The 22476-nt window shown below is 36.7% G+C and overlaps 1 protein-coding gene across 4 annotated transcripts in view; it reads right to left on the bottom strand.

Annotated features, from left to right (window-relative positions):
- The window catches only part of LOC122832213 (endothelin-converting enzyme-like 1), a 75852-nt gene extending 63113 nt beyond the window's left edge, over positions 1-12739 (bottom strand). For 2 of the 4 annotated variants that reach the window (XM_044118753.1, XM_044118754.1), the window contains exon 1: positions 12549-12738. The gene's annotated coding sequence lies outside the window, so the exon portion shown is untranslated. Of the gene's footprint in view, positions 1-12548 lie in introns of all 4 variants that reach the window. The other 2 variants (XM_044118758.1, XM_044118757.1) reach the window with 2 other exon arrangements.
- Positions 12740-22476: the final 9737 nt, after the last annotated feature.

Raw genomic sequence — 22476 nt, 5'->3', positions numbered from 1 at the left:
GCAGAGCTGCAGAAGATCTACAGCCCAACTGGGATAATCTGTTGACAGGACAACTTTTAGTCCACAAATCAGAATCGTAAAAAGTCCTCTGCACAGTTTCCCACAAGCCATGTAGGAGAGAGGTCACAGATCTCAGGTCAGAGGAGGGCAAAATTGACTTTTTTTGGCTTACATGTGAAATCTAAAACTGTACATTACCCATTCTAAAACCTGACAGTGTCAGCGTCATGGTGTGGCAATGCTGTGTTCCAGCAGGACCAGGTGGAACCTGCAAACCAGTAAGATCCAAAACATCATTTACTTCAAATGCCCTTTTCATTTACAGGTTCTCATATCTAGAACAGTTTATCAGCAATAAAAATGTTAACAGATCTTAGAGTTTTTAATCCAGTGCTGAAAGAAAACTAAATATGTGAACGCTGATAGATACCAACTTACTTTGTTGTGGAGAATTAGTTTTCTCTAATATGCATTTTTATGTACGTGTTAATGGTCAAAGTAATTTAGCATTTGTGTGTGTGATGGGAATCAAAGGTTGGTTTGTTCTTAACAGGTAACATTGTTTACTGTGCTGTCCTTGTTGATGAATTGAACAGTGTTAGAATGACCCAGTCAAAGTGTTACCCTAGTGACAAATTTTGAAAACTGATCTGTACCGATGCTCTCAGCAACAGAAAATTAACCATAATAATTCGTTTCTCATGATGATATTTTGTAATAAATTTAGACCATGGTAAATTGTCTATGATAGAAATAAAGGCGAGTTAAAAGTAAGTGAAAGAATAAATTTGGTCTTTTATAATGAGCTCTCTAATTAGCTACTGTAATGTTTGTTCTAACCTAGTTACATCCCTCTTCTCATTCTCATACACATTCTGATGCTTTTTGGTATTGCATGCCCTGATTCAATTATGTGTTAATGTGCATATTTAATACTATTTTTCCATCCACATTGCATCTCTTGATTATTCTACCACAACTCTGCTATTTTCCAAAGCCATTATCCATCTAAATCTGAATATTTTAACACATTGTTGCTCAAGTTTTTGCCCCCAAACTCTATTTCTTTTGTGTACTTAATCCTGGTTGGTAATTAGAACCAGATTTTAACAGTTCATTAGTCATTTGTTTACTTTATCATATAAAATAAACACATAAAAATTAAGGTGAGTCACAGTCATCACCGCCTCACCTCCCTCTTAAATGTACACGAACAGGAAATGCATAAATTCAGCAGTTTTTACCACAGAAATGTTGAAATCATACAAAAATATATTTCTTAAAAAGACAATCATTATTAGTAATGATAAGAGAAATCATTACTGTCAGGATGACAAGTGAGGCAGTGCTTCCCTTGACTGGAGAGCAATAGGTGTTAGGTAATTGTTTAAGCATGATTCATTCAGAGTCTGTTTGCTCCAAATACATCTGGTAAAATTTGTTGTTTAATGCAGCATAAAATGTTTTAAAAGCTACAGAGGTGGCCAAGTCAATAAGAAACTACAGCTGAACTGTTTCATTGCCAAAACATTAGAAAGTCAGACAGAAGCAAGTTTTCCAATGAAACTTTGTGACTGAGATGAACAGACTTGCCATTAGCTAGGGTCTATGTTTGCTATGAACCCAAAGCAGAAATATAGTTTTAAAAATTTTATTTATGTATCTCAAGGCATATGACTATCGCTCATCAATATTAAGACATATTGCATACTTTGCAGCCCTACCATTAAACAATCTTTGTTAAATATGGAATTATCCACTTCAGCTTTGATTAGTTTTTCTATTTTAGATCTTGAAAAACAGATTGCAATATCAGCACAGACTTATTAGAACCAGTGAAATGTGCCTTTAGTTCAAAGGTCATAGGAAACTTGGAATAGGATCCTAGCTTCATTTTGGGGCTGAAGGTTAGCCCATAGCTGGAGTTTGAGTGCTTAGAAATCAGGTGTATGTTTTCCATCTGCACTTCTTTTTTTTCACAGCATGATACAAGATGACACAAATTGTATCATGCTGCCAGTTACAAGATGTGAAAGAGGTGGAGATTTCTTCAATTCTCTTACTACAACCAAATGTAGCCAGACAGCAGCACTACAAAAACAGTCAAGAACTGTGATCTTTCTTACGTCCAAACAGCACATGAAAAGGACAAAGGAGATTATTGGAGATTTCAGAGGAAGCAGAAATATGTGAGCCAAAATTTCTATCAAGGGAGAAAAGGTGCAGGTGAGGAAAAATATCAATACCTTTGTGTTATTATCTAGGGTCTAAGTCTGTTGTTCAAGTTTTTTTTTCCTTGGACAATAGACGAGACTGAAGATGCAAAAGTGATGCATACAAAAGGAACAGTAGAAACATCAAAGCCAGTGACTTTAAAAAAGTTGAACTGTAAAAAAACAGTGGAGGATAGCCTCAAAGAGAAAGATGCTTCATAGCATGAAAACATGATGAACAGTCCTGAGCAATCTCTGCACTGCACAATAACTCTGTCTTTAGCCAGAAACATCTTCTGACTTGTTGCACGCAGACTGCAACAGCACATTCTTCTTTCTTCTCCTAGCTGCCATTACCACATATAGAGACTAAAGAAACTCAGATAATACATGTGTGATTGGATGGACTTCACTTTTTTTTGCTAAGTGCCCTGAGATGATGTGTTGTGAATTGGGACTCTATAGATAAACTGAATTGAAACATTCCACTCTCAGCATTGTTTGATTTCTCTGTGGAGTTCTATTAGTATTTAAGTATTTTTCCATCCTAGGTGAATTATTTATACAGTTGAGTTACTCCTGTAGGTACAGAGGGGACAAAAGTTTTCCTTTTTCTTCCAGTGATAAAAGCTCACAAAGCCTTCCTTGAAGCACTCAACTTTTAGAAATTCAGTTGTTTGATCATGACAGTGTGCAACCTCTGCATTTGTCATCATTGTTATCTCTGCAGAACACATAGGTTGACTTTTCCAGTTTCTCCTCTGTTAACACAGTGTTGCATTACTGCACACATTACAGCATCCTCCTGGGAGGATTTTCTGCATGTAATAGTCAGACTGTAAATCACACTCCCCTGCGACATTGCACTCTGCACAGACAGACTCACACTCAGACAGTTGGACTTGACTGCTCCTCTTGGCAAGTTAAACCAATGTGAAATGAAAAGGAAAAACAATCCCTCGCTTTTCAATCTGTTTAATCTACACCGTCTCCAATCTCTATTTCAACTCCTCCCTCCGTTTCTCCTCATGCAATCTCTTCACCTTTCCCCCTTTATTACTAATCTCTCCACCTCTTCTTCCATTCATTTAACAAGTCTTTACCCATCCTCCACTTCTGATCCAATGCACACATACACACACTGTACCTCTCTCCTTTTCTCATCCCTTTCCACCAATTGATAGGCTGAGTGGAGTCAGTTCAGGGCTGTAACCCCCTCACACTCCCCACCTCCCCTTCCACTCAATCCATCTTTTCTGAAAACCATAAATACCCGTTTTCATTTACATCAGTCCAACGAAGCCAGCAGCTGAGGCAAGATTACATTAAAGCTAAAAAAAAAAAAAAAAAAAAAACTACCAAAGTGTATGCATGTCTCTCCGTGGTTGTGCACTTGCAAGCAGTCGACCCATCATATCTTATTAGCTTTTTCCCCCTTGGATGGCATAAATGTACCCGTGTGTCTGTATGAGGAGTAGATGTGGCAGAGTTTTAAGTCCAGAGATAAATGTGAGAAGGTCTATTTTCATGCAAGAGAAAAGCAGAGCTGGGGTACAGGTTGGTGTGTAGGTATGGTTGTAAATCAGTCTGATGGCAGCTGTAATTAAATTGTGTGTGCTCCCAGAGATCACATCTCCCTCCTCCCATCACTGCCTCAGTGTTCGTGTCTCCATTTTTGTAGATGGTCAAGATATTCAGTTCACATATAAGGTTCTGTTTGGACTTCACATAATCAAACAAGCTCTTGCTTGCTGTCACCCTCTACTTAATAAACTTGTTTTTCTATTTATAATATATCACTTTAAATGTGTGTCTTATCAGGTACTGAAATAAATATCACAGTCAGTGTCTTAAAATCACATAATCCTTTTGGACTTACTTTTATGTGACTACAAACAAAGTAGCGTATAATTCTGGAGTTAAAGAGAAGCCATGTGTGGTTTTTAATTGTGTTTGTAAATAAAGCATTATGGCATGCACTGCTATTCCTGTGAGTCAATATTTTAATGAAAATACAGCTACAAGTGTCTCGTGGTATAGCTCTACAAACTTTGCAAATTTGAAGACAAATTTTCTTTGCAAAATAGCTCAAGTTCAGTCAGACGGAGCTTGAGCTACAGTTCTTACAGAAATGGGAGATTCTCATTTAGATTTAACACATGAATATGCTTCAATCATAACTATTTCACTCTGGTTGTGTGTTCTGGGCCAATATCTTCCTCACAAGTAAACGTTGATTCCATTCTTCAGTCTGTTGCAGCATTTATCTGTTTTTTTTTCACCACTATTGCCCTTTATTTAGCTCCATACATCTTCCCATTTACTTTGACCAGTTTGCTGTCCCTGCTTAAAGAAATCCCCATAGAATGATGCTGTGGCCACCATGTTTCACCATTAGGATGTTATGTTAACTGGAAAATGCAGTGATAGTTTGCTGCCACCTACAGGATTTTGTATTTAGCTAAAAACTTCAGTTTTACTACTTTGTTTCACATGTTTGCCATGTCTCCCATTAGTCTTGTGTCGAGTGTTGCTTTGCAAATAGACTTTGTGTTGTGCCGCACCAGATTCTCCCACCTGAGCTGTGAATCGCTGCAGATCCTCCAGAGCTAAGCCTTTCCACACAAATGCTGAACATTTGCAATCTTGCCAAATTCCGCCTGATTCAGTTTATAGACTGAACAATGTTTTGTGAGCTTTTCAAAGCTTGGAATATTCTTTTAAAACTTAACCCCTTAAATTTTTTCACAACTCTCTCCCTGTTATGATTTTTGGTCTTCATGAAGCTGTTTGTTTTCTAATGATCTCTAACGAACCTCTGAGACCTTCACAGAACTGATGGATTTGCACTGAGATTAAATTACACACAGTTGTGCTCTATTAACTAATACGATGATTTCTGGAGGCGATAGAAGGGATTTAAGGGTCGGGGAGGTCCAGGCAGAGCTAAAACAGCAATCCAATCTGCTATGTCTTCATTAACTGCACAGCAAAAACTGATTTGTTTAACACTAAGTGTACAAATTCTACAAAGTACTTTAACAATAATTCAGTTCTCTTCCCAACTGAGCTTATAAGAAACAGAAAATCTGAAACTTTACTGGTTGAGCCTCCACTCGGCGATGTGCTGTAATTTCTTTTGGTAAAGTGAAAGGGACTGGCTGTGTGATCATAGCTAGTGCTTGAAGTTGGCATTTGGAAGACTGACAAGATGATGGGATTTTTATTATTCACCGTTATGAGCCGACAGATATTGTGTTGTTATTCCTTAATTATCTTAGAATGAAATTGTCTTTTTGATAATTAAAAGTAACATCCAGAGTTGAATTTAATGTTCTGGCTTCTCTGGTTCTCCATCTGTGGCTATTACACATTCTCACTCATGCATGAGAGTGAGAAGTCCAGTATATGGATTCAAAACATATCCTAGGATAACTAGGATGTGCAAAGTATATGTAGCAGTTTGCAATTGTAAGATGTCAAATGAGAGTTTAGCTTTTTCTGACTACAGGGAGCAAAAATTTGGATGCAGTCACAAAACTTAAAATTCCACACTAAAAATATATTATTCAGTTGGACAAGATGAATCAGAATTACGAAGCTTTTTTTCTGCCTACCCCCATATTAAGAAATCTAGTTTTCTCATTTTATCCTTTGCTGACTTTAACTTTAGGTTATGATGAAGACGCGGATGAAAAGTGTCACAGTGTTGTCTCTCTCACAGGACGCTGCTTTAATCTACTGTCAGCCACTCAAGCATGTTTGTATAAAACTAGTAGTTAACACTGTCTACAAATGTAGAAAAAAGCAACATGTAAAGGCATAACTGCATAAAAAAGCTGGGGTTAAAAACTATAACAGTCATCAGATCTCCACACATGTGCATCGTTGCTGAAAGCATGCAAAATGAAAGTCACAGCACAGTGTTCAATTCTCCACATACGGTAGTTAATGTTTACAGCTTGTTCTGATCTCTGAAAATATATTTGTTGTTATTTCAGACACGGTTAGCCACCATCCGATTTTCCTACTCATCCATCATCGGTATTGGTGTAGTTCTATTCCACCAAATGGGGCAATCAAAGCTGCAGGGATCTGCAGGCTGTCCTCCTGCCATGCCTCATAAGTCCTTTGTCTTCAGTCAGTCGGCTGTGGGGTTGTCAGAGTGGAGGATCAACATCTTACAGACTGATTTCAATGAATCACACAAACATCAATAATTAATAACCCCGTCTTCCCTCTGATTTTTTATTGTCTGTTGATTCCCTTGTCAATATTTCAGGTGTTGTTTGGTGTTCGAGACAGCTAACTGGACACTCGGTCAGGATAATAAGGAAAAAAATTATTGAAACTGATATTGAGCTGATAGACATGGCAAAATTACACACACAAACCATAAAATATTCCTCATGAATAAACAATAGTTTGCTGCACAAATATTAGATACAGAAAATGAATGTAGAGACATCTGCCCCACCCAATTTATACAGTCTTTGCCCACACATGGGTACAAATGCCGCTGGCAAAAAACCCAAACTAGATTAGGCCCCCTGCTGACAACACCTGTCAATACAGCCTCGCCTGAAGGATGCAGCTGATGCTGAACGATGGTTTTTACACACCTTCACCCAGACACAAACAGGCTGTTTGATCCTGATTTTATTCCATCGTTTTCAATTTTTACACCTTAAAACATCCAATATGCTTCTTCACTATACTCTGATTGTTTCCTTTCAATATGTTTCACTCATTTAAAATGTATTTTTTCCCCTCTTTGGATTTTATTCTCATCCTAGGTGCCTTTTGATATTGCAGAGAGCCTTAATTTCAGTTTTCCACGGTTTCAGTCACCATAAACAAGAGCATGAGGTTTTTCTTTTTGTTTTACTGACAACTAAACATATTTTCCAGCCTGTTGATGTCAAACTGCAAAGTAACTTCATTAGCGTGATCATAATTACCTTATACAAGTCGCTATAAAAATATAAAAGTCTGGTTATTCGAGTTACCTGAACTCATTGTAATCAGCATTATTATGTTAATTTAAATAATCGCTTTCCTTAGAGCTGCTGCATGTAACTTTTATAAAATGTATTTCTTAAAACTGTCACTATGTCCTGACACTATAATATGAATCAATCGGAGCCAGGAGGAGGCTCTGTCATTCATGACAGCTGAGTGCGTGTCTGGGTGTGAGAAGCTGTTGGACCCAGTTTTTGCTACATTTTTGAGAAGACAAAATATTGATAGTCTAATCTGTCTCCACTGACTTTATACTTGACGTTGCTGTGACTCAGGAATATTCACTGAGGTCTCGTACTTAAACATCAAAACGACAAAATTGCAATTTAACTTGCAATTTAATTGTTCATAGGAGAGAGATATAGGTCTAGCTATGTTAGATAACACTTCAGATAAATAACTAAAATAACAGTACAGTTTATAGTTTACATTATTTTATTATTAAGATGTTATTCAGTGAAATACACTAAAAAAAAAACAAAAAAAAAAAACAGTAAAAGCTCATTCCAAATCCTGTCTGCACTGATGGGATGATAATAAGAGGGTTGAAAGTGACCACAATTACAAAATGTAGTCTGAATGGACTGACTGGCTTTCAATCCCAATTTCAGACTCAGCATTAAAATTGGTGAATGAGAACAGCTGTTTTTGAAATTCAGCCATTATAACATACAGATTATGTGGGCAAGGACAACAAGTCTGAATAAAACAGATTATAGGTATTAGCATAAACGATATGCTGCTTTGTGAATGACGTCATGAACTAAATACTGTTTTAAACTTTTTTTCAGCCAAAACATGTTGGATGAAGGGGAATTTGTTCTTGTTGGAGCTGGGAACTTTGTTAAGAATCTCTGGATGGTGAACTATGAGCATGAATTAATTAATTACAACATGACAGAACTGAATTTTGTTAAGGGTAAACCCAATGAACATATTTTTCAATGAAAATCTGTTCATTTTACCTCCAGCTCAGTGAGAATGACTAAATGTCTTTCCAACTCAATGCTGTATAAAACAAAGTAAGCTTAATTTACCCAGAACTTTCTCTTCCTCTTAAGCTAAATGTGTCATTATGAAGACATTTATTGTCTCTTTTACTCACAACATTATGTCTTAATTATTAAACTGCAACTTCAGATTTAGTGCTTAGTTTCATGCTTAAAGATCCTCCCATTCCTGAGGAGGAGAAAATCCTTCTTTGCATTTACAGTATTTCTGCAGTCCATTTTTAGAAGTTGGATATTTCAGATTGATATTGAAAATAGATACAACAGAGATTAAATTGAAATATATATTTTTTTTTCTTACAGAAGAACAATTGTAAAAAGTCTCAATAAAGCAATATTGTGATAGCTTGCTGGAGGACAAATGGCACAAAAGGTAAGTGATTCTTAAAGTGACAGAGGCCATTTTCAAGATGTCAAATACAGCAATGATGAAAAGATACATTTCTTTTAAGTTGTTTTTTTAAGGTTGTAAGTGTTTTTTTGTTTTACATTTTTTGAACAACTAAACGTAACAGATACTTCATTGTGGTATAAAATAACACTATGTTCTTGGAAAATATACATCTCAATTGTTATAATCTGACATAGATAGATTGTTGGCGCTCAGAAGACATAAATCAAACACACTACTGCATTTGTTTTTAAGTTCAGTACAAATGAAATTATTCCTGTGGGGTATTTTTAGGAAAAAATTACAACTCTGCTCATGTCAGTGCTTCTAATCTGAATAGAACGGTGCATGTAAACGCACATCATGGCCAGATTAATCAATTTTGTGCTCATGTAAATAATACATTCTGATTATTTATTCCAAATACATTTTATGCAATCAGGGAACTAATGTAAACTTAGCTAAGGTGAGGGGAAATCCTAGGGCTAAATCGAACAAAGAAGGAATAATATAAGAAGACATTCAAAAACCAAATAAAGCTCTGAACACAGATTTACAAAGAGAAAGCCAACACAAAGAATAAGGCGGCAAAGCATAGAGGATATTTTATTGGAACCTTTGCAGTGCATTCAGTGATATCCTGTGAGCAAGTCATTTCCAGTATGTGAACTCAGCCTCATTGCTTGTACCGAGTTCATAAAGAATAGATCGTCGCAGCAGACTATTAATCCTAGATGTGTGAGTGAAGTCTCACATTTCCTGTTTTCTGCTGGTCATGGATTCAATTTCCTCATGTTCCTTCATCTCATAATTGAACGATCCCTATGAAGAATATTAAGTTGGTGTCTTTTCTCTTTTCTCCCCTGCATGGTGGGAGCTGGCAGTTTTGTTCCAGTTGTTGCAGACAGGGAGGGGAAGGATTACTGAAGCGTTTGGAGGGAAGCATGGCATATGGCGTGTGTGTGGATGACTGCTGGCAGAAGCTGCAATGCTGAGAGATCACTGTGACGCTGCTACAAAACATCCAGCTGCCTTAAGGCCAACGTCTCTGTTTATGCCAAGGACCAGCAAATCCAGTGACTCAATGACTATCAAGGGTCATTGCAAGGATCTTCTTAGTTTTGAGAGTGAAATTGGGAAAAGTTTAAGGTTTAAACAGGAATTTTTTGCTGTCAAGTCTGTGTCCACATATTCTTTTCAAGGTGTAATTGGTAATGTTTGCAAAATGTGTGAATATTGTGTCAAGGAGTGTGTTACGAGTTCAATTGTACATTTATTTTGTCATTGTTAGTATGAATGTCATGTAAATCTTATACATTTAAATATTTTGACTTTTTTTGGTGGGGGACAAGTTGATTATGAATCATGATTTCAATAATTTTTGAAAAAAAAAAAAAAAAAAAAAAAAAAAAAAAAAAAAAAGCCAAGAGAACTATTGTGGGTTTGGATTAATGTTTCAGTGAGATGAAAGTCTTAACCCTTTGTATTAAGACTAGCTTTTTAATGCAGTTATGCCCACAATAAATTCAAACTTGTTTTCTTTCCTACAATGGTTTTCTTTTAAAATTACTTGAGCTGCATTTTGAATTATTAACTCTCATTGGGACAAAAAACAAAAACAAACCCAACAGTTAAACTGAATCAGGTTTAGATGAAATACGTTCTAGTTCTACCAGAGTAAATGCAATCACAAGAAAAGTAAATACATTTCTTTACACGTGTGTGTAAAACTATGCTTGAGAAAAATAACATGGCATATTGTGATGAGTGACAGTGATGTTTAGTCTAGGTTATTTGTTATATTTAATGAGAAAGTCTATATTCATAAAACACCTTAATGAACTTAGGTATTATTTTTCATCTTCTCTAATTCACCTCACCCCTCATCCAAAATATTAAGTGACAAGATATATCTTCTCTTGAGTCAATAACATTTCATGAATTAATGTTTGTCTTGAGGATTAATCTGTTGTTTCAAGCCTGCTGTGATTGTGAAGCGAGATGGGGAATTCAAAGTACGTGATGCACATGTATATATATATTTTACCAGTTGCAGCGATTGAAAAGAAAAAAAAGCCAAAAACATGTTAAACATTTTCTTAGAGATTTATTTGTATCTTTCATTTCTAATAAACTGAAAAAGTAGAAAGAAAGTACACTCTCTGTCAGTAATTGGGTCTTACAATGTGAATGATCTGATCTTAACCAGGTTAGAAACAAAATTATTATTTTTTTTTCAGTTTGCAGTGGAACCTCTTCTCTCCGGTCTTCCTGAGTGCTGGTTTGTTCCTCTGATAATAATCCGATTGTGATCATTTCTTGGAATACAGGGACACAAATTACAGTTGCCCACTTATTCTTCAGTCAGCTTTGATTCCACTCTGATCTTTTTCAAATCCTGCTGCGTACAACAATCGAAATCAACTTTCCTGGGATGCTTTTTATTATAGATGGGTTTGTCATTTTTAGGCACTAGAGACAGAATTGTTGTCTAGTTTAGGTAGTATGCAGTTGAGGTAATTTAAACCTTTAGAAAGCTGCGGCAGAGTTGTAGTTGTTTCTTGGTACTGCTTATTTTCAGAGACTGAAATTGAAACAAAAAAATAAACCAGATTCCAGAGACTTTCAGATCTAAAATGTACAAAACTGTCCTCATATCCTCTGGTGGTATCTGTGCAATCTAAAATAATTTGCCTCTGTATTTTGTGCACATGACTAATATATACACACATCACATTCAAAACATCTCTTAGCACTACTAATTTTTAACTGGGATTGGACTTGAGAGAGGTCAATTCATGGGCTTAACAAGAGACAGATATCCGACATTGCATACAAGCACAAGAGCAGAAACAAATCAAAGTTTTTAGATGTGCCACACTACAACACACTGGACTGAAATGGCTTAATTACCTCCTTCTTGTGTAGATCAGTTCTCCAGAGCCTTGCTAATGACCTAATTATTCTATTCAGGTGTGGTGCAGCGCAGCAGAGGCACATCTAAAAGTTGCAACACAGCGGCCCTTGAGGACTGGAGTTTGACACCCCTGCTCTAGAGTCTAAGTCTAAATTTATGAGCAGATTAACAAAAACAAGCAAAGATAACACTGAAGATGTAAAACTCTGCACCTGTTTTTCTTACACGATTCACTGAATCAAAAAAACCTTCACTTTGTAATACTTTTTGCTGTAAGTAACTATAAAGCCACTCTAAATCAGGACAGGTTTTACTGCAAACTTCAACCTTCCTCACTTCACTTCCACCTGTGCCCACACTCCCTCTGTTCTGGATTACTCAAGAGTAAACAGATTGCCAGTCGCCCGTCATTGCACCACCTACACCAGACATACAAGACACGACGTAGCCATGCTTTCCTGCGATGCACTCCAAGCTCATCCATCCAAATATTGAAGTTGTCCTATTTTTAAACATAGCCTCAGTTCCTGCTCTAAGCCTGGCTGCTTCAAGGTTCAACAATTTGTGTTCAGAGTGGGTATTCTGCAGAACTTCGCTGTAGTGAGCGGTTATTTGATTTCTCGAACCTTTCTGTCCATTTCCTTGCACTTCTGACATCAATAAGGCATGTTTATCCAGACAAATTGACATTTTCTTTGCTTTGTAGGACCAGTCTAAGGTGCAAAAATAATTTCTAGTGAAAATTCCAGTAAATCAACAGTTTCTGAAATATTTAGACCAGTTAATCAGTTTGAACTCCAACAAGTTGTTGTAACAACCTCCAGATCCCTAAATGCATTAAGTTACCGCCACAATTGGCTGATTCACTGTTTGGCAAACAGTGTTTGCCACAACCAAGGTAGGTCTGCAGAATACCAACTCCAACTAAGTGTCCCTAAGTCTCCGCTTATAGTATTGAAACAATACATGAAGAAGAAATTCACACTAATACACACCTGAGAGCTTACTTTACCTTTACTTACCCAGGACTGGCTCTGTTTGAGTGTTTATCCTCTGCCTTGAGCACTTCAGATATATTGACTGAAGAGGAAGCAGCTGGCTCGCATCTTCCTTAATGAAGTGAATAAGCAAACTTTTATGAAAACTTAACACAACAATTAAAAACATGACTTATTAAAAAAAACAAAAACATGTGAGCCCAGAACTCCGACCATAATTTTTCATGTTGTTGTTTTCATAATTCATCATTTCTATATCAGTAAAAATGCTCTATCAGTGATAATTGGACTTAATTACTATAGATTCACTTGGGAAATTAGACCTCCGGATATGTGCATTTTCTGAGCAAAGACGGGAAACATGTTGACTCAGCAGTTGTTACATCATTTTCAAACACTACAAGCAAGGAGCGAATAAAAGTAAGATGAGCTTACCACCATCAGTAGTTACATGTAGTTTATAAAATACCTACTTCTGAAGAAATCTAAGCATTTTGGTCAAATTTTTCTCTTTCTCTTTAGCATCGTCCTTACTTTGTTTTTCTTTAAACATTTAAATCAAAAAGCATATGTTGGTCTTTTATTATGTATTTCACTATACTGCAGCTACGTTTTATTTCTCCATTGTGTTTTTCCTGAAAGAAGACAATCACTGTCTCAATTGATCACCAGCCAATGCAGCGTTGTCTTCTATAATTTTAGATTATTTTTGACCTCCCTGTGTGGATCCTTTATATGTTATATCCTTTACATCCAAATTCAATCTGTAAGCTGGGCAAGACATATGTAGAGTCAATATTTCACAAAATTGTTGTCAAATTCAGGAAATACCTTAAATCAATTGATGTGAAATAAAATAATTCATTCTAAGTGCAGTTTGGACAGCGATGAGTGGCAAGTTTAGCTTGGAAGCTGTGTTAGAATAATCATACTGATATAAATAATAGAAGAACATCTATCACAAGGCAACTAAAATTTTGGAAAGACAGACAAGGACAGTCAGTGAGGAAGTGCGAATGAGAATGAATGAACCAGAATGAGGCCCCTCTGGGCAGCGCTGAGGTTACACTCTGACACATATTGATTGTTAAGCAGCAGACCAGATCTGGCAAAGAGCTGCAGACCTGCCCCAATGCATGTGAGAGTGATACTATATGAATGCTTAAAAAAGCGATATCCATATAGAGTCCAAATGATGTCAGAGAAATGGGAAAGGAGAACCTGAAAGGTTACAACACATTAAATTAGACTTTCAGTGACTCTCATTAACTACCTCTGGTAGGTTTAGTAATCAACTCACAGAGAAATTAAACCCCAAACCTTTAAATGTTGGAGACAGTTAAATGTCAGCTTTCTCCAAAACAATTAGGCTTCATATTTGACAGCAAAAGCATTATCATTATCACTGCAAACTGCTCGTGACACTTAACAGATGTGACGGCAGATGCTGTGCAGTGATGCTAATTAAAAATTATTAGCTTGTTTATGTTGTCTTGCTATTAGCTGAATAAGCTGCTCTACTACACATCACATTACTAAAGTAAAGTTTTGATACAGTATTGGGCAATTTTAAGAGTAATAAAAACACTAAAGGTTTACAAAAATATTGTGTATGCTTACTGATAATAATTGCTAGTATTGTGCTGATCTCAGAAACATAGGAGTTCTAAAAAGTGAAAATATTACAGAAATGCAAAGTTTTTCTGATCACAATTGTTTGTTTTTTCCACCTTTCATGTGATAGACTTCAACTGAAAAATAATATCTAATATCAATTTGTTTGTCAAAAACTTTAATTTATGTAGGTTTGTAAATTACATTTAGTTCATTCAAAATGAACCTACGAATAGTGCAGCAAAATGATACTGATCAGTTCACAAATTCTCACAAGTATAGTGATTACTGAGAGTGTTAATCTTATTCTCAAGCAATGGGAGGTCATTGCTTCTTTGCGCCCACACTCAGAACAGCAAAGCCACACCCGTGGACTTAAACCAAGCGCTGTTTTCCATTTAACCTGATTGGGAGTGATGATTGATTCTGTCCATGTGTTGTCAGTGCTCTGCAACCACTCCAGTTTATTGGGACACAGCAGCAGCATGAGGACTGATAACTGCTAACACATCACATTCAGCCTGTAGGGGAAGTTGACTTTATTCCATAATCTTAAATATTTAAGATTGTTTCTGATAGTGAAAAGAGAATCATTTCGTTATGAACCTACCATTAAAGGTCAGTTAATATGTCAGTTGGCTGATAGATCAGTCAGATTTTAACATTGATTAGATATGGGTTGATTATTATGGAGGTATATTGCTGAGCTGCTGTGAGCTTCGGGTTTTAACACTTTGATTATTAAAATTCTAAATACTTCACTCACAAACTCGGGACAGTTCCAAAGAAAACTAAGTTTATTTTGTTGAAACTTGAACTTCCAGAACACATGTTGCTCAATTTATCAAATTAACAACACTGAATTTACATCAAATTGGAAGTACTACAAAGTTGATTTTTGGCTTCAAGGAGTCTAACAATGTCTTTCATTTAAGATTAGGTTGACCAGTTGAAGACCAAAGCCAAAGGTTCAAAGATTTTAGGTGATTTCCAACTGTCTCATGGTTTATCTTGAAACAAAACAAAACAAAAAAAACCACATCAACAAATGTAGGTTATGCATCCTGCCGTATTTCCTTCACATATCATAATCAACATTAAACTGAGCACACATTAGGAAACACTATCTAATTTGAAATGCCCCTATATAAATATGAAAACAAAAACTATAATTTGACCAATATTTTTTAAAAAGGCAAAAGTCATGAATGTGACAGGGGTTTTCTGCTACACTTTGCAAAAGTCAATGTCTATTCATGTTACTGGAAACATGTTTTTTCTTGTTTCCCTGGTGTATGCAATAATAGTTTTCACAACAATAACACTTTTCCCACCATGCCCTCTTAAGTGTCGTCAATTAGCCAGTAATTGTAAAACCTGAGTCCAATGCTGTTAAATATCAAACTTTTCTAGTGTTCTTTATTTATTTTAAAAAGTGTCTGTTCTAAATGTATGACTATTTCAAAGCTGTGAATCTTAATTGGCAGTCGTGACCTTGCATGATTTAATAAATTGTGTTTGTTACAGGGCCGTTGGATGACATTCATCTTGGTGGGTCTTTATTTTGCTGCATGTGTCTGTCGACTTCTGTTTGTCTAAGTACATGTCATGTTGGATCTGTGAGTGTTTTGTCCTTAATGTCCACCTGACAAACTGAATTAGTGCTACTGCACAGTAATCAGGATCAAATGTGGCTCAACTGCTGTGCCTTCTTCCTTTTCTTAAGCATCCTCGCCTGTCCTTTCTCACTGCAGGAAATCAACATATGAGCAGAGCTCAGCTGAAAGCACATGTGGGGGACCAGTTGCTGGGGACTTTAGATCAAGGACCCCCTCTCCCACCTCCTTCCATTAAAATATGATTCTATTTTCTTTCCTATGAATGTTTTGTTTTGTTATTAAAAATCACTGCGTTTTATTGTCCATGTTAAGCTGAACATTCATATGTATGTTGGTAACTATTCTGGCTGAGAGTGAAATGAGTTTAGAAAGGGATCAGTTTTGAACAGGCACTTAGGGCAGCCTAGGGTCCTAATTTTCTGTGTTGAAGAATCTCAGTAGAACATAGTGTGACACACATTAGATTTATGAATGTTTGTATTTTTAGAAAAAAAAAGGAAAGTAAAGAAAATTTACAACCACCGCATATCTCGACATCACTTTTGTTCGAGTGTGCAACACACAGATGATCAATACAAATGGCTCAAAGATTGCTTGGCTTCAGGCTGAGATTTCACGCTCACAGGCACTTTGGCACAACGTTTGTTTGGAAGAGAGAGCAGACCCTGGAGTCTCGGGGCATCCATTCCTCCTCAGCCACACACACAAAGACACCTGTTTGATGATGGAGAGCAGCGCTGTGTGCAAAACTCAGCAGACATTTCATTTGGCAAGGTCTTGCCATTTTGGTATTAAGAATAATGATAATGATGTAAATTCTTAGAAATTTAAGCTGTAACTGAAAAGTTGCAGAGTTTTGTGGGCATAGACATGTTTTACAATGAGATAACTTATTAAAATATTGTGTTCATCATTTATTGGAAAAACTGGCAATAATTGCTCAATAAATGATTTAATCATTTGGGTTGCTTGCGCTTAAATGCACATGCATCTTGTGTTCGAGTTACAGGGAAAAGGATTTTGGTTTGGTTTTCTTTTCCACTACCCTGACCACAGAAGTTCAAAACACTTGACTGTTTCATTTAGCTCTCAGATTGCAACAGGAAGTTCCCAGCCGGCATTGCAATTGTGTTTTCAAAGAAATCAAACTGTAGTGGGATTTGGGGGAAATTACCTGTTGACAAATTCTGCTAATTTGATTAATTTTCTAAAGTATTATTTTATTTTTAATTTTAAAAGTTATTATTAGTAAAACTGTCCTTATTTGTCGTAGAACAATGTCATATTAACCTGTACTTTTTTGGAAATGAAATAAGTAGTAGTAGTGGAAATCAGATTCAAACCATTAGTTTTTTTGTCATTGCCGCTTCATCGGTTCATAAATCACTGAATGGCTGAGCACCAAAATACATTAAAGACCTTTTGTTGTTGCATCAACCTTCCAGATCTCTCATGACGTATGAATGCATGTTTGGTTCTGGGGATGCTAAGTAGACTTGAACCAGTCTTTTTGCTCCATTAATCAGGAACAAACTTCCAGAAAACTGCAAAACAGCTGAAACACCAGTTCCTTTTAATTCAAGTCAAAAAACTCACCTGTTTCAAATTACCTTCCATTGATTAATAATATAATATAATACAATATAATAATATATTTGATCTATATTATTAATGACTCTGATGATGGCATTTGACAAAATAATATTTTTGCTTGTTTCATAATTGGTTATTAATATGTTTTTATTATGTAAAACACTTTGAACTGCAGTGTTGCTGAAATGTGCTTGAATTACTTGTCAGCTCTGTTTTTGGCTGACAAGAATTTAAGTCTGCCAAGAGACACTGCACCTGAATATAAACCTGTTCTTTTGATTGTGAAGATAAAACCAAAATGTATGGTATAAAATGAATGAACTAGACTTTACTGTACTAACTATATGTTAGTGTCTTTGCTGACGTGACCAGTACCCAAAGTAATTAACTCACTCCACGTATCACCAGCATAGCTGTCTGAAGCAGGTCCAAACACCAGCAAATTGCAGGGAGAACCTGGGATTTCATCCTTCCATTCATAACTCTTTGTTTCATTTTGACAAACATAAAGGGTTTTTTTTTGGATTCCAACAGTTTGGTCAAAATCTGAATTGCAAATAAGCTGGCGGAAGCAGTTAAAGCTGGTACACAAATCAGAGTCTAAAAATGTCTCTCGTCTGAAGTCATTGTTTGTTGGACCTGCAGATTTGCTAAAAACACGGAAAACAAAAACCGCAATAAAAAGAACAAAGGAGGCGCCACGTTGTTTACCACCTGCAATCAGAGTGGTTTGGTGCTGTGAAGCAAGGCAGTTTGTTCCGAGTTCCTTCTCAAAAAGGTCAGCTTATGGATCTAGTGTTTGTTGTTTTGTTTTGTTTTTTTTAGGAGCAGTGAAATTACTGACAAACAGATCTGACAATAGTGAAACATGTAGTAGTGGACATATATTTGTTAATTTAATTTAAGGGACATTTCTTCTGCCCTAGTTTTGGCTGTGAAAATATGTCTTCATAATAAGTGCATATTGTTACATTTATCACTTTGGCATGAACTTTGAAGCCAGATAATCTACGGAACACAGAAGTGTCGCAATTGACCCTTTCGTTGTCATCACTAGGTCAGGGGAGGGCTACTCATCCAAATGACGATGTGCTGAGCTTTACAAAGGCCATGAAGGAAAAAAGAGATATTTCTGCCTTACCTACTGTAATTGAGGCTTTATTTCCGACTGCCTTTTCAGAAAAGGTCTGAAATAAGTGGGTTAGGATGAATAGTCAAGCCACCGTGCTGTACCAAGTTATAGAAAAAACTATATATCAAAACAATTTTTGAAACAGGGCCAAAAGCCAAAGAGAAGACTGGGACTGTAAGTTATTCCCCTTGCAATTAAGCCTAGATCTCAGAATGTCTAAAAGCTTTGTTAAAAGCAAAGGTTTTATTGCCCTGAAGGCTCTGCCTAGAACAGGTGGTAAGTCCAGCACCTGCTGGCCTGTGTCCTGCATGTCCTAAATGATTGCCTGGATCTAAAGTAGACTAGACTCTGCTGCAGATCTTCCTCAGCATGTCGGACGTTGGCGCTTGAGGACTAGAATAACCACCTAAAGCGTAGTGATGAGGCTAAAGCTCATAGTTAAAATGGTGCCATAATCTTCTTAATTCTGTAATCAAATTACAAATTCTAGCACAGCAAGAACTGCTTTTGCTAAGTAGTTTTATCTCTTAATAAATGTCAAAAGAAGCTAACAAGTGCAGTGGACCTTTTACATTCTGGATACAATTGAAATGCATTCACCTGTTTAGCTCAAATCCTAAAAACCAGTTAAAGAATGTTCCTGTGTCTTTCTTAGAGATTTTTTTCTCAGATGAAGCTGATAGTACAGACTCGTTTATTTCTTGTGCCAGCGAGTGACTCACTTTGTTACCTCTAAAGGGAATTGATTTTAGAATTCTGCAGTTTAATCAGATTATAGGAGCTAACTATGTTTTAATACTGTTTAAATTCCCTAGTATATTACACGCAGAAAATTAAAAAAGCATTTAAAACAAGATATAAACCACTGAATAACAATGTTCTGGCATCTGAATAATAAGAGCATAACTTTTCTTGAACAAAACTTTTTTATCCAGTTCCTTTTAATTGGACTTAAGTGAATCTTAAATCACCTAAAGTTCTGGCAGCCCATTGCTCATATAATCTGCTACTTCAAAAACTCACAAAGGTGGGTGGTCTCTTAAAAGTTTGAAGTTGAGGTCTGAGAATATAATGAGTAAACAAAATCAACAACTTCTGCTCATCTACAGTAACCCTGCTGATGGTGTGATTAAACTCCTGTGGTGCTGTTAAGGTTAGCGAGTACTGCAGTGTGTGAGTGTTTGTTGTGCGAGGCTTTTTCAGGCCAGTCCATTTGGCTGTGTTTGGAGGGCCCTAACTTTAATTTGGAGCCCATTTTCAGTCCATTATGCTGGGCCACTTGGGAGGCCAGAGCAAATTAGAACTATCTCTACTTCAGTGAGTTTTAAAATTAAAATGGCACTCGCTGCACCCCACCTGTCATGCACGCTCTCCCACATTCTTCCACCAACACACAACTGAAGGCATGTGTGATGATGCTCATGCGCCTTTCAGTGTCTGAATATGAGCAAATCCTAGTGCACATCATACATGTGAATTTCTCTACTTCTGCAGAGATGCTGAGGGGCATCACTCGCTCAGCAAGGAGGCATATTATTGGGCTACTGAAAACCCAGCCACTGCATGTGTCAGGGCCATTTAGTCAGCGGGGGGTTGCTTTTGTACCACAGCTAAGGTAAGGGGTATGAATAGCTGGTCATTGAGCAGATATAGCCTCGCAGCCTGTCTCTGATCACATCACAGAGGCAAACAAGATCAATACAGAAGAATACAGGAAACCCACAGCGTGACAGAAGAGGGGGAGAAGGGAAATGGATGTACTAATACTGCAGCCTGAAGTTGTTGTCTGTGGTAATCACAGCTATAAAACTAGATAATTACCCAGGCCTTACTAAGAAGAGAAAGCAGCAGTGGGGTGTGCTAGCTGGTGTTTGCTGCACATGGTGGATTTATTTTAGTGGATTAATTGTACAGTAATTTAAATGGGAATGTTTTTAGAGCTGCGGCAACAACGTCCTGGTTTTAAATCTATGTATAGTTTACATGCTCAGCTGTGCTCCAGCCTCTTCCCAAAGTCCATAAGTTTTCATGTTGGGTTCTTGGACACTTTGTATGTATTCCAAATCCTATTTCAAAATGCAAAGACAAAACTGTATTATGAGGAAGTAATGCTTTATTAGTTTTTGACTGAAATCTGATTTTTTCCTGTATGTTTGAAAAATCCTTGACTCTCTTGTGACATACATTCGCTGCTCAAACAATGTGCCTCCTATTTATCCAAAGCTAGGAGCTCCAGTCTTCAGCCGAGCTCCACACAGAGGACACCCTAAACTGATAACTGTGACCTTGCAAGAAAAAGCATTGCAATGGATGGATGCTTATTTAAAAAAAAAAAAAATATGGAAAACATGTTGTGATCATATCAATATATTTCTCACATCTTCTTGAATCTGAGGAACAATGAACTTAATCAGTTCTGAAGGCAAAAAGGGTCAATCTAGGACATGAAGGTATATTTACTGAATTGAGTGCACTTTCAAGAGTTTGAAATCTGTGACGTGAGGAAACTTTCTTATGTATGGCTGATGTTTACATGTCTGAGTTGAGAAGCAAAAGATGTGGTTATGAAATGACAGTATTGGAGAAGGGTTTTTAAAAAAAAAAGGTAATTTAGATGATTACATATAATTTTCAAGTGAGAATCTGAGCACAGAAAGTAGAGACCAGAAGACCATCATTTTATTCAGTGAGAGATTCTTAGAACAAATCAGTGAAGGGAGATGTCAGCAATGATGACAGGTTTTCAGTTGATAGATTTACTCTTTATCACTAAAATCACTAAATCACTAAAATAATAATAAAAAAACCCAAAGTAAAATACCTCAGTAAGGCATAACATTATGACCACTGAAGTGAGGTGAAGTGAATATTACAGATTATATTTTCAAAATGCAACATTTCCAGTGAACATTGTCTTCCCTGAGTCTGTTTTGGGAAATATAGAACAAACACAGGTCAAAATGTGATGGCTGGTGACTAGATCAGGAAATCTCTAAAGCTGTGGGTTTATATCTCTTGGTTTGTAGCATACATATTTCACTTATCTTGGGAATCCTCTTTAAAAGGGGACAAAATGGTACAGGCAGGGTCATACTTATAATTGTGACACTGGTGATGTTCTTCTGCGATTCCCATGTTGCTTTAGCATGTATCCCTAACCTAAACACTCAGACAGACTCTTTTATGGACCGAGCTTTTTACATTAAGGCTGTAGTCTGTTTCTGCCACACTTCAGACATTATTTATGAATTATTTGAGGAGGACAGAATAATTGATTGATCATTTTAATCAAGCATCTATGGAATATGCTGGACAAACAAATCCATTGAGGCCTCATCTTACAACTTACAACACTTGAATGATCTGGCACTAAAATCATGGTGCCGGATATAACTGCACAGCCTCTGTACACACCCTATTCGTACTTCATTAGGTTGCGAGCAAAAGGAGAAGCAACACCCTAAAATTTACAAACAATAACTGGGCATGTTGCATGCACACTACAGATATTGTGTGTGGAAAAGTGGTGCAGACCACCCTCTTTTACTGAAGATTTTGTGCGCGCTACAAGCTGTCATCATGAAGACATTTGGAGAACATACAGTAGACCAATATAATCTGCTTCGCCTTTTCTGGGACCCTGTGAGCAAGACGTAACAGTGGGATATCATAAAGTAACGGTAAACTGGAATTATTCGGTAATCCTGATTTTCAACCATGCTAAATTGTAGATGCACAAAAACAGCACCTGCTATCTGGTTCTGGTTTAATAAATTGCATTGCAGGTGGTAAGTCATTACATTTGCATATTCTTCTCTTTGCGCTTTCTGACAATTAAACATTTTGAATGTTGATGGAGACAGACACCCTAAACTGACTACACCTACTATTCTTCTTTTGCAGACACAGTCCTGTCTACATGGTTTTTGCAGTTCAGGTTTGTTTTTGTACATGCAAACCTTTTGAA

The sequence above is a fragment of the Gambusia affinis genome, linkage group LG06 (genome assembly GCF_019740435.1).
Source record: "Gambusia affinis linkage group LG06, SWU_Gaff_1.0, whole genome shotgun sequence".
Lineage (NCBI taxonomy): Eukaryota > Metazoa > Chordata > Actinopteri > Cyprinodontiformes > Poeciliidae > Gambusia > Gambusia affinis.
The sequence above is the reverse complement of the archived record's forward strand: the minus strand, read 5'-3'. Positions and strand labels throughout refer to the sequence as shown.